This window comes from Pinus tabuliformis, chromosome 3_2 (assembly GCF_031772625.1).
Source record: "Pinus tabuliformis cultivar Carrire ecotype Pingquan chromosome 3_2, CPIR1, whole genome shotgun sequence".
NCBI classification, from domain to species: domain Eukaryota; kingdom Viridiplantae; phylum Streptophyta; class Pinopsida; order Pinales; family Pinaceae; genus Pinus; species Pinus tabuliformis.
Window position 1 is genome coordinate 164,135,682 of NC_142302.1, and position 14,129 is coordinate 164,149,810.

Below are 14,129 nucleotides of genomic sequence, written 5' to 3' on the forward strand. Positions count from 1 at the left end.
CAACCTTGAAGAGGCACTCAGCCTCCTTTGTTGTTTCATCAAAAGATGTTATGATAAAACTGGTCATCCATAAAAGAAAATATCGTTCTCCAAGCAATCTTGCATATCATAAAACACAAGGGATACTTCTTTCACGGCTCGAATCAAGGAGATATCCAAGACCATTTTTATGTCATATACAAATAATATTTCCATGAAGATTATGCATGACAGATGAAGAGACTTCCGAAAGTTCAACACTTCAGCCTTCAATCTTGAATGGCAATTGATGATGGTAATCTTTGTAGATTTCAATTTCAGACTCCGTGATTTCAGTATTTTTATTTTATACACAGGATCAACCCATATCATGCTTGAATGTATCATACCACTCATTTTTAAATGTAAGCACACTGTCTTTCAGGTAATGCATGTCAATTCTAAGGTATAGACACAGTCTTCAGGTTGAGGTATATTGGTTCCAAAGAATATTATGATGCAAAACTCAGACTCTCATTTCATCCTCTTCTAATGGTGATAAGAGATCAAATATTCCAAAAAACGGTAATTCATACCTCACATCCAAAAAGTTCAAGGAAACATCAGTCTTCGGATTATTTTTCAGATATCTATCCTTGTAATGTGCTTTGTATGAAGACTTATCAAGCTAGTAGCCAAGCAAAATCTTTCTCCGACTTTAGTCTTATCACAGGTCTTTCAAGAGAAACATGATATCAACCAAAAGAGTTATAGGTACATACCTTGATTTCTGGCTTTGCTCCAATGGCCTTTTCTCAACACTTCTTTCCTGTACAAAGCCTTTCACACCACAAAGGTTTAGAAGCATAAAAGGATACTTGCTTGTGAGTCCTTAGAAATCCCTTAACATTTTCCAACACATTGCAAAACTCGCACAAGGATGATATTCAAGCTAAATGATTATTCAGGGAACCTTGCAAACACTCCACTGTCTTTGATATGATTCTTGAAAGATCAGGTTTGTAGTGTCTTTGAGCATCAGCTTGTCATTTATCTTTGCTAAAACCATTCCTTAGAGAATCAACAAGATAATCTTCCACAGGTGTCCACTAGCTGCACACAAGAATGTCTCCCAACTGTTCATAATATATATATATATTGGATCAAGATCTGTTATAGGCCTTCCTTATGATCTCAAAGAGATTTGAACTTCTTCCATTAGAGCTCAGTCCATACAACAGAGAGGCCCCAATAGGCTCGGACAATCTTGGACTTATTCTTAAAGAGTGCAACTAGGGGCTAATTCCCCCTCTTGAAAGCCCCTCCTTTGATGACTCATTGCACATTTGGCTCACCCTTGATGGCATCTCCCTTGTCCTCGAAAATCAGAATTTTTTCACTCCTACAAATGCCTCATTTTCAAGTCAGCCTCATCTCCACAAGTCTGCCCCTCTTCAAGTCGGCCCATTAGGTGAACAGACATGTCTTTTGACCCCACGTTAACCACTATAAATTCACCTAATGGCCTCCTCATTTTGGCATCTCACTCACACATCTTCTCTCTCATGTTCTGATTGGTTCGTACAACCTGAGGCAGCATCTTCTCTCCACACATGCGAAGGGTTTCTTGGCAGCTTTATTTTCACTGTGTTGACTTTCTGCAGCTAACTTTGACCAGCATTGACCAAGGTGACTTTGGCACTGTTTGACTGTGATTTTTGTGGAATATTCTCTGTTTGGGCAGGCCACATCTTCTGGCAAAGATTCCGAGGTTTTCTGGGCAGGTTGACCAGCATTGATGCAGGCTGGACTGCAAACATTGACTGCAGAACGTTGATCAAGTTTGACTGGTTTTTCTTCACTGTTTTGGGTTGACTTTGACCTGTTCTAGAGGTTGAGTTCCTTGCTGCCTTGACCAAGAATTTTGGAGGTTGTTTGACTAGTTTTTGACCACAGTTGATTTGACTGGTTAGGGCACATTGCTTGCTGCTAACAATTACAGCATTGCAGATTTTGACAGGATCAGTTTTTGGCTTCTTATCATTGTACTAAATTGGATTTACTCTCTCTGCTGAACATTCAATATTAATCAATAAGAAGGATTGGTTGGGTTTTCCCCTTGTTGGGTTTCGCCCTGGTATTAGCCTAAACCTCTGTGTTCATTGTCTTGGCTTGTCTTCTTGTGCATATTGTTGATGATGTTCTATCTACAATTACTGTCAATAATGATCTAAAGTAAATGCTAAGTGATTTTTACTGAAATCTATTGTGATTGCTATTGGAATCTGAAATGGAATTGCTATTGGGATAATAAGAGATTGAAGTAATTGTTGCCAGCATAGAACATACCATAAAATTAACACTTCTTCCTTAGAGTGGGCTTTGGACTTCCTCCTTAAGAATAGTCTCTGTCTTCTTGACTGTAACACGGATGGAGTTTGGATTCTTGATTTCTTTCTTAGAGATAACAGAGTTCGAACCTCCTAGTCCTTTTCACAGTGATGTCAATACAATCTTCTATTCGAACTTCCGGATACTTTGATTGCTTCTACAAGTTTAACAAGTGCATGTAATAGATTTGGACTTGCAGCTTCTTTCCACAGAGATCATTGTTCCACAGATATAATAGGCTCAGATTTTATTAATTTCGGACCTTGTTTCATAGAGATAAGAGGCTCAGACTTGTCTATCCCATAGAGATGAAGGATCTCGAATTTGTTACCTTCTCAAAGAGGTTCAGATTTCCAGGGTGATAATTTTGGACTTCTCACAAAAATCATAGGCTTCGAACTTGGTGACCTTCCACAGATATAGAGAGCTTGCACTTGACACTTTCCATAACAAACAAGAATGTTCCTCAATCTTAACATGGTCAACAACCTTGACGCAATGAATAATGTTAGCCCTCAATCTTCTTACAAACTGTGGTATAGGATTTCAGCCTTCCACAAACAAGTCTTTTTTTCTTTTGCAAATTGGACTAGCACCTTTTCAGTCTTGGGCCTACTTAGGGCTTCCTCAAAAAGGTGATCTCAAGCTCCTTTCTTCACCTCAGCTCTGATACCATGTTGATTTTCTAGTGCAATCAAGACTAGTACAGTTTTTCAAACTGATAACTACTTCCAATTATAATTAGTGTTCCACGGGGACTCGCCCCCCCCCCCTAGGGGTCTAGTTTCCTCACTCCCCCGTGCTCCGGGGACTTGGGGACGAGTAGGGGACATTTCCCCACGCTCCCAAAATGGAGGAAACTCGGGGAGACGTGACAGGGAAACGTTTCCCTTCCATGAGGGGACGTTTCCCCACGCTCCCAGAAAAATGGCCTTGCTTATAGTTTATGATTTAATAGACCTAAAGTGGTACAAAGCTACTAATGTTCTGTATGGGGATAACGTCTTGTGCTGTCTTTTGCTTTCAACAAGCGTTATTTTAGAGCGTCAGTATCATGGAAATTTGCTGGACCATATAGAACGTACATGAATTTTCCCTTTTAAAACTTCTCCTTTTTTTCTCAAGCGATGGCTGGATTACAGTGGGGAGATAACTGGAGTGACAGGCAAAGAATATGAGACATTCAATCTATGTTTTTAATTTGCATGACATTTGACATACAAACTATGGAAGCAACACCTATGTCATGTGGGAAATAATTGGGTGGACTATAGACTAACATGCGTTTACTGCAAGCGTGACAAAATACTATGGGCAACAAGAAATCTCAGGAACTGTCGTTATATATGAATTTATACAGTTACAAAATTTACACAGAGCATAGTGGCTCAGCTTGAATTCTCAGGTCTGAAAATTATTTTCACCCCTGAAATACACTGCTAGTTTGAAGTTTGAACTGCATGGCATTGCTCTAATAAGGTAGACAAAATTATCCATGCCATCGTTGGTCACCCAAGTTGGTTCGCAGATGGTCATCCTGCAGTCAATGTCATTTGATAGTAAACTGTCAGAAACTCTTTCATGTGATCTTCTCATCTCTCCTGGAACTAAAACTCTTCTTTCAGCATATGGTGTACTATCTATATTATATATAATATAACAAACTTTCTAGCTGTTGGATCCAATATAGCTGGACAACCCATTGTAGTTGCCCCTTCTGCCAATGCAGTGTTCCCGATCTGTTCAGTTACCTTTTCACAGAATTCAGTGGCTACCTTATCAAGCTAAAGCTCTCCCTCTGTCTGACCAAAATCTAAATTAGAATTTGACCAAGCTGAATTAGAATTTTAAATTTATTGTTTTATATGATATTATAAATTTGGATAATGTCAAATGATATTCATATCAATGATCATGCTTTGCAGCTTTTCAATTCAAACCAAATTGTCATAGTGGACTCAATTAATAAATTATATTTTATATTTATAAATTTTTAAGACCCTGACGCTCCCCCACGTTTCCTAAAAAATGGTAGGGAGCTTTTGCATAGGCCGCTCCCGCGCCCCCTCGCTCCCTCGCCCCCTCGTCCCGGAACCTTGGTGGAACATTGATTATAATTTAGAACATTCCAATCATTACGCAGTTACACATGAAAAACTTCAACCATTAACTTCTAAAGTAGAGCAATAATAATGAGACAAGAGACACCAAAATTTAGGTCAATGACTAGGGCAAAACCCACAAAGGGGAAAACCCAGAAATCTCTCCTTATGTGAGAGAGTTCAATTCATCAAAATGTACATCAGAGTATTCTAGTCAAAATTGCAATCTCTGACCTCAATAAATGCCAAGTCAAATCAATCCAAGGAGAGAGAAATAGTCAACCCTGTTCCAAGTCAAAATCCACAACAAAGGGAACAAATTTCGGCCTGAGGCAGCTGACCAAAGGGCCAAAATTCGGCCTGCAATACCACAATCAAAGCTCGGTGAAATCACAAAAGTTGAACTGTGGTCAACTCTCGATCAATGGCCCACAAACAGAGATAAAGTTTGGTCAAACAGAATCAATGAATTAGAGAGAAACTCAGCCTCCAAAATTAGTCAATAACTCAGTCAAACAGAGAAGAACCAACCAAGGTCAACGCAAGTCGAAGAGAAGTCAAATGGCTAGTCAACGCAAAACGAATCTTCTTCTTCTTCTCCTCGCATGTGTGAATAGAACTCATGTGTTGGTCAAATGAGATGTGATAGATGGATGCCATATGAGGTCAATCGAATGCCAATATATACATGTGCTAGGAGGTGGGTTTTGAGCCTTCGACCTTGGGGTTTGTTCGCACTCCGTAAATTTAGCTAGGCTGAGGAGAGAAACTCCAGAAGTAACCACAAACCACTTCTAGGCCAAACTCTAGCCCTTCTAGCCTTGGAGAGGGCTCACTCACTTAGGTTGCTCAATTGATCTGGTATTAGGCAAGGTATAAAGTTAAATAAAGGCCTGCTTTCAAAGGTTTGTTGATGAGAAAAGAGACAGATCCATTGGGCATGGAGCCATATCAAATCCATTTTTGTCTAGTGAGATGATGAAAAGAGAAAGGGTTTCTCCACAAGGGCAAGGTAGGCAGCTTTGGTGGTGGAATTTAGGTTAAATCATTGTAGAGGGTGAGTGTAGAAAGGTGAAAGTCAACACATAGAGCATCAATACCATAGATGAATTCTAAACTGTTGCTTTAAGATGAAAACATTGATAACTTGGAAAACTAAATCAGAGCACCATGAAAGATGAATTCTGAATTAAACATTTGGTTTTTCCAAGCAAGAAGATATACATTTAAGAAATGTAAACACATGAGACAACTTACAAGATCAAAGGAGCACAAACCACAAGATTCTAACACAGGAATCCCTGCAAATCACCTTCTAACTTTCATTCATTCACTAGCAAAGTTTTCAGGAAATACAGTGCACAAAAAGTTTGTTCTTCTCTAATCTAACCAATAGAACCCATTACCATGTTTTTCATCTCTATATACATCATGAGGTTCGATCTCCCACTCTAGGTGGTCGAAATCATTGACCAAAACAAACTTCTAACTAGATACATCAAAGTTTTAGTGCATATACTGAAAAATAGGAGTGGTTTTCCTTACAACCAATCCAAGCCTAAAACATCACCAACTTGGAATATTTGCAAATAAACATTAACTACACCTCCTAAGACAATATGCCACCTATCCACATGATCCAAACTACTTCTAGAAGCCAAAAATTCGAAATTTGAAATGAAATGGTGCTGACTGTCCAGACTTGCAGCGCATTAGCCAGTTTCGCAGCAAATTGAAGTGGTCTCCATGTTCTGTATGGTTGCAGCCTTCCTCTGTCAAAATGGAGCAAACAGGTATGCTTCAAATATCCCTGTGACGGTACTGAACATCTTAGATAAGATTCCAAGTGCTTGCAGACCTCCCTTTGGACTATCCCCCACTTTCACAGCTAGGATGTCTTCTTTCGAAGTGCCTTCAAGAATCAGGACATATGGTGACTTTTATCTGATATAAAGTGTCGGAAGCATCAAAGTGAATGTTGTAACCTTCATATGATTCCCCTTATGACAAATCAAAACTTCAAAACTTCACTATCCCACCAGTACCAAAGATTATGCAAAAGTGCAGCAAGCCCCTTGCTACGTTTTAGAGACTTCACCAAGACAAAACTTTAGAGGTGAGTGGTACCCTCCTGCTGAAGATTCACCTTTGTACTAGCCTCTGCAAGTATGCCCAACTTGCCTCTCTTCCTCTTTCTTCCAGATTGCTTGGCCTAAGTGAGCTTTAGTTTTACCAATCTGAGCCTTCTTTTTAACACCAAATTCTGTAGATACAAACTTTTCACTTGCCTATGGAGAGGCAAGGTCCATTTCAACTTGTATTCAGCTTTGTCAAGGACAGGCTCAAGAGCTTTTAACTGCCTAAACAAATACAACTTATCCCTGTGATCCTTTTCTGCAAGTTGAGCTATCGGTTGTTGAGCTCCTTCCAGCTATTCCAATAGCTTCTCAAATTCTTTCTACTCATCAAAAACCATTTTTTGTTCTGGTTGAACAATCTCCTTTACTTGCATTTGCACCTTGGCATCAGACATAGCTCTAGGTCTCCTTGACTGCTCAACTGCCTCCTCTAACTCTTCAACATCAATGACTAGTTTGCCTTTGCCTTTAGCAGCATGTGCCAATGTTTTCTTTCATAATTCTCCTTCACTGGGCTGAATAGTTTCTTGTGATACTTTATGCCTAAGTTCCCTATTCTCTTGTTGCAAATATGTTATTGTCAGATGAGCCTTGTCCAACTGATCTTGTAAGTCTTTAATGCTCTAGTCTCTTTCATCAATTTCCACTTCCTTCTGTGTACTTTCTGATTCCACAACTTGAATAGGTGTAGATGGAGGATCTACAAGCAATCTCTTGGCTACAACTCTTGTTCTTGGTACCCTTGCCACTTTTTCTACTTCATGTGAGAAATGAAGCTTCTTAGCACTTCTCTTATCAACTGATTTGATTTTAGTCAAAGGCTTTTTGACTGAGCTTGTTGTTGTAGGTGAAGCTTCTTTAATCACAACTGATGGGGTGTCTTTCTTGGTCTTCTGGCTGTTTGAAGATTGTGCTACCCATCCTGAAGAAACCAAAAAATCTTGCCATGATTGCTCCTTCCTCTCAAGCTCCTTTATCACCAACAATTTAGTTAATGAAAAATGAAACAAACTGGCTTCAATGTGATTTCCTTTTGTTTGAACTCTGTCAGCCATCTTACATAGACTCCTAAACAAATAATAAGGAAGATTCAAAGGTTTCTTGCTAGTAAAATGCATTAAGAGTCTAATGTGATAGTGATACACTTTACTGAACCTCCCTTCACATGTGAAGTACCTTTGAATCACTTCCAACAGTTTACTATGGTGGTCTTGTAGATAGCTTCTTGGAACAGCAGAACCATATCCTTTCTAGTGTTTTGGTTTGAGTAAGTCTTTGAAATCAGCCAGATCAAAATCCATACCCTTGAACCATTCTTCTCCATTCAAACAGATCTCAGTGGCCTCGGCTATTGGTTGAGCAGTGTAACAACCCATCTCAAATCACGAACAACATAGCAATATTAGCATGCATGTGAGGCATACATATGATAGCTACATATGCATGCATCATATACATTGCACTAGTATGTATATAAATATATATATACATCGACTATATATCGACTATTCATGGAGAATGTCTAAATATAAGATAAATGAATTAATTATCAAAGGTGTAAATTAAATACCTAATTCTCGTAAATAGAAGAAATATACACTCAGTAAGAAATATAGTTGAGTTTATTCATATGTTTACATATATAACCCAAAATGTGTACTAATAAACTAAACCCATAAACCTTATGATTAAACTTGATATTTTATAAAACATAAAATAATATGTAATATTTAAAATCATCATGGTCTTATACTATTTAAATTAAAGTACCAACTGTCATGATTAAAATGACACCATTCGATGTTGTGAAGATCTGATTCAATTAAAGGCAAATATCATGACAAAGCAGTCACCGCCTAACAAAATCTTATCCTTTCATAAAGGCGGTGAACAGTTGCGTAGAGGGGGAGGAACCTCTGCTATTTAAAGGGAGGGAGGAGGATTTCAAAGGGGGCTATTGTTCTTTGCCTGTGGATGGGGAAGGTTGTATTTACTGTGAGTGGAAAAACTGAGCCGGGTGCTGTTGAAGGAAGAAGGAGAGTGTTGTTGAAGGAAGGAGAGGAAATTTATCCATACTGCTTATAATTCGGAACTATTGAGCCTTACTTGTTTTGAAGTCTCTGGGCACGGGGGAACGGTATGCATCGGTTGAGAAGCATACTGGATTGACTATCTAGGTATACTCGGTTTGGCTGGGTGGTTTTGGTCATTCGGTAACGGGAGCGCTGGAGAAGTTCTGCAGCATCCTCATCGCAACAGCCGTAGCAGATCAGGTAAGTACTTCGTCAAATCTATTAATACCATTTCAGACAGTTTCAACAATCTTTATAGTTTCACAGTTCAGTAATGGCTCTTAATTTAGTACGGCCACTTCATATGGTATCAGAGCCCGTCGTTCAAACCCTGCGACCTCACAGGCCCTACGGTCGTGTAGATTTTGTGGTTAAAATCTGCTGGGTAAAATTGGCCATTGTGAAGCTTGATTTTGTGAAATTTCTAACCTATTTGGTACTGGTATTGCTCCCGTGATGCAATTTCAAACCCCTGCCCTTGTGACCAGGGAAATTTTATTAAATAAGCATAATGGTTTAGTAATCGAAGCCTCTCGAAGGCTAAACATGCTGTAAAATGCAGAGCTTTGAGGAATTTATGAAACGCAGGCAGAAGGAATTACAGCGTAGTGTGGTTCTTTGACAGTTACTGTGCTTTATTTGAAGAAAATTAGTATTATTTTTGAAGTTTTATAAACCTAGGGTCCGGAAAATGGCCGCAGAGGAAGTTTGCTGCAACGCAAAGTTCTGGATTTATATTCTCATAATTCTGCTGCTGGTTCTTTTCGCGGGTATGATGTCCGGCTTGACTCTAGGTCTCATAGCGAGATGATAATAATGAGGTCGAAAGCTTTTGGCTATTACATGAAGGAAATGAGCCAACGATGCGACAAAAACCAGAGTAGGTATGGCCTAGGGGCAGCGCCATCGGTAAGATAAAAAGGAGTTGGAGAAGGTCGGCGAGAATGTACGGAACGATCATAAGCTGAGAATTCTATGAATTAAAGCGAAATAGGGGCTTTGGAGTCCGCGTAACCAGGGAAAGGGAAGGGAATGAGATGTGTGGGAGATAGATCGGAGAGCCGAGGAGCGACATATGGCGTTGGAAGTGAAATGTTGAATGATTTGTCATTGTGCTGATCTCCTGCTGCCAAATTTCGGCCTTTCCACCGATTCTCAGATCTGTGGATGTCGTTGCCATTGCCGGAAGGTGTCCTAAACGCACGACGTCTGACGCTCCTTCAACGGTCCAGACTGAGAGCCGCAACGTCACGTGTTCGAAACGCGCTCCGTCGCGTCCCGAGGGGCCTGCCGGCCGGTCAAATGCCGCGGCCGTTTCGTGGATGCTGTTAGGGAGCAGCGTTGCGCAGGCGAAATCATGAGGTGAGGGTGCGAACGTCCCGACCTCGGCGGCTGCGGAAGGCGAAGGCGACGACGGCTACGGCTGTCGAATCCCGACGGTGCCTTCCTTTTGTGGTTTGTATTATTCTCGAGGTGTTTTATGAGCTTAGCGGAAGGAAGCGCAGCACCGACATCTCAGAATTCGGGCTCTTTTAGCATGTATTCGGCCGGGCCGTCTGATTCACCGAGCGACCTTTTCAGCCCAACAGATTTCAAGTCTAGCTCCACGGCGGTCCTCCAGGGTTATCGAATCGAGGCACATTTGAAATTTCCAGCACAACAAACATTCCTTCTCCCCAGAAAACCGAGGCCACGCGACAGCAAGCAGATTTAGCAAAGGGGCACCACGGATCAAAACCTTCGAGGACAGAAAATTCTACTACAGGTGATGCAAATGAGAGGGTGATTCATATCAATGATCCGGAGTTGACAAACGACAAATATGAGTTCACAGGAAATGAGATCCGGACTAGCAAGTACACTGTCATAACATTTTTGCCAAAGAATTTATTTGTTCAGTTTCATCGTGTGCATATATCTACTTTCTGGTAATTGCTGCTTTGAATCAGCTTCCTTGGCTTGCAGTTTTTGGGAGGGCTGTATCACTTTTCCCTCTTCTGTTTGTTTTATGTGTGACGGCCATCAAAGATGGGTATGAGGATTGGCGCAGGCATCGTTCTGATAGGAAAGAAAATAACAGGAACAAGTGACCCGAGTGGAATTGCATATGTTCAGACCATTAATATCGATGGGGAGTCAAATCTGAAAACCAGATATGCGAGGCAAGAGACTGCATCGAAGAAGCCTGAAACGGAACCTCCTTCGGGCATCATTCGTTGTGAACAACCAAACAGAAACATATATGGTTTTGTTGCGAACATGGAAGTTGAAGTTGGCGGGAGAAGCATTCCTCTTGTACCGTCCAATATTCTTCTCCGGGGTTGTCAGCTGAAAAATACTGATTGGGCAGTGGGGGGGCTGTTTATGCTGGCCAAGAAACAAAAGCAATGCTGAATAGCTCAGGGACACCCTCGAAGAGAAGCAGATTGGAAGCATACATGAACAGAGAGACATTGTGGTTGTCTGTCTTTCTATTCATTATGTGTGGAGTTGTTGCAATAGGAATGGGTCAGTGGCTAGAGCGCCACAGGGACCAACTTGATACTTCCCCATATTTTAGGAAGAAGTATTTTACTAGCGGTGATGACAATGGAGAGAAATGCAATTATTTTGGTGTACTCATGGAAATCCTTATCTCATTTCTGAGTTCTGTGATAGTTTTTCAGATAATGATTCCAATATCCCTATATATATCCATGGAATTGGTCCGTTTGGGGCAGTCGTATTTCATGATTGGGGATACAAGGATGTATGACAGCAATTCAAATTCAAGGTTCCAGTGTTGTTCATTAAATATAGATGAAGACTTAGGTCAAATAAAATATGTATTTTCTGATAAGACGGGTACTCTGACAGAGAACAAGATGGAATTTCGTAATGCAAGTATATATGGGGTGAATTACTGCAATGGGAAAGTTACGATGGACTCTGTGGGCCAAGAATCAACTGGCAGGCATGAAGAGAAGGAAAGCATCGCAGAGGCACTACAGAAGTACTGGATAGACAGGTTTGGAGGCCAAAGATTGAGGTAAAAGTGGATGCTGAGCTTGTTCGGTTGTTAGGTAAAAGTTTTTCTACATAGGAGAGAAAGGTTGCACATGAATACTTCCTCACTATGGCAGCTTGCAATACAATAGTCCCTACCATAATAGAAGGTGAAAGATCGATTGATTATCAGGGGGAGTCTCCCGATGAACAGGCTCTGGTATCGGCTGCTGCTGCTTATGGATACGCCCTTATTGAGCAAACTTCTGGACACATTGTGATTGATATATTGGGTGTAAGACAAAGATTGGATGTGTTGGGATTGCATGAGTTTGACAGTGTGCGCAAAAGAATGTCAGTAGTAGTTCGATGTCCTGACAATACTGTGAAAGTTTTGGTAAAAGGGGCAGATAGTTCAATGCTTAATATTGTGTCCAAAACTCCTAATAACAATCAAGTAACATATATGGAAGCAACAGAGAACCATCTGCATGAATATGCATCACAGGGTTTACGAACACTTGTTGTGGGAGCAAAAAAAAAAAAACCTTAGTGATGAAGAGCTTGAAGAATGGCAGCATTCTTATCAGGAAGCCAGTACAGCATTAATTGATAGGACAACATTGCTTAGGGAAGCTGCAAGTCTAATTGAATGCAATCTCAACCTACTAGGGGCCACAGGGATTGAAGATAAATTGCAAGATGGGGTCCCAGAAACAATAGAATCATTGAGAGAAGCGGGGATTAAGGTTTGGGTTCTGACTGGAGATAAGCAAGAAACTGCAATTTCTATTGGTCTTTCATGTAAGCTTCTTACTCATAATATGCAGCAGGTTATTATCAATGGCACCTCTAAAGATGCTTGCAAGAAACTTTTAGAAGAGGCAAAAGCTACATACAGAATAAGTCGAGTAGAGACAAGAAAAAGCTTTTCAAAAAGGCAGAAAAGTATTGATATTTCTCAGGCTGAGGGTATACAGGCCTTTCCTGAGTCCAGGTCACATGTTATCAGACAGATTACAGATATCAATGATATCCCTAAGGACCATGGTACGGTAGGTGCAGCAGAGAGGCATCCACCCTTGGCACTTATAATTGATGGCACCAGCCTTGTCTACATATTGGAAAGTGACTTGGAGCAATAGCTCTTTGATTTGGCAATATCATGTAGAGTAGTTCTTTGTTGTCGAGTTGCTCCTTTGCAAAAAAAAACTGGTGTTGTTGACCTCATAAAGAGCAGGACAAATGACATGACACTGGCCATTGGTGATGGAGCAAATGACGTTTCTATGATTCAGATGGCAGATGTTGGAGTAGCCTTTTCTACAACATCTGCCTTAACTGATTGGAGCAGTGTGTTCTATTCTGTCATCTATACGTCAGTGCCGACAATTGTAGTTGGCATTCTTGATAAAGATTTGAGTCACAAAACTCTGCTTCGCTATCCTAAACTTTATGGGTCTGGACACAGGCAGGAAAGTTACAACTTGGAACTTTTTTTTGGCTGACGATGGCCGATACGCTATGGCAAAGTCTTGTTCTTTTCTATGTACCTTACTTATCATACGAGAACAGTACAATTGACATTTGGAGCATGGGGAGTTTGTGGACGATTGCAGTTGTTGTGTTAGTTAATGTTCATTTGTCAATGGATATTCAACGTTGGGCATTAATCACTCATGTTGTTGTATGGGGCTCGATTATTGTTACATATGCCTGTCTTCTTGTCTTGGATTCACTGCCTGGACTTCCAAACTACTGGACAATATATCAAATAGCAAAGTCATCATCTTATTGGCTAAATATTATCCTTATAACTTTTTTAGCACTGCTCCCTCGCTTTCTTTTGAAAGTTTTGAAGCAAAGGTTCTGGCCTTCTGATATTCAGATAGCTCGAGAAGCAGAAATACTGAGAAAAACGCCTGGCCATTTGTCTGTGAAGCTGACTGAAACTAAAGATTTACCTGGGCACTAGATTTTATTGAGGATGGGGTTCGTTTGTCCTGCCCAAGTAGCACTATATCAGCTAATAGCTTCTTTATCGAACGAAAATGTAGTGTGATAATTCAAGTGCGATTGCAAAGAAAGCAAGAACAAATTTGATTGGGAAACTATATCGAAGAATACAAATGTAGAAGATTGTAGATTAAAAAGAGAAAGGGACTCAAATACCAAGGATGCTGTGAATTGGGATGCAGTCAGATATGCTGATCTTGAAGATACTGCAGATGCCATCAAGGAACGAGGGATGAACACTGTTCTTGCAGGCAGAATAAAACGGTTTCTTGAGATGCTTCACACAGACATTGGCAGCATTGACCTAGAGTGGTTGAAGGATATTCCACCTGATGATGCAAACTGGCCTTTCCTGCCGATGATGATATGGACTCCTTGATGCTGTGAATTCCTTGATGATATGGACTTCCTGATGATGATAATATGGACGAGATTAACTCCTTGAAGAGTTGAACGAAAAGGAGTTG

The 14,129-nt window shown here is 40.4% G+C and overlaps 1 protein-coding gene and 1 pseudogene across 2 annotated transcripts in view; one reads left to right on the forward strand and one right to left on the reverse strand.

Annotated features, from left to right (window-relative positions):
• The window catches only part of TPR8 (Tetratricopeptide repeat (TPR)-like superfamily protein), a 386,981-nt gene that overhangs the window by 302,136 nt on the left and 70,716 nt on the right, over positions 1-14,129 (reverse strand). The window lies entirely within an intron of this gene.
• Positions 9,829-13,724, forward strand: LOC149180312 (phospholipid-transporting ATPase 1 pseudogene; annotated as a pseudogene).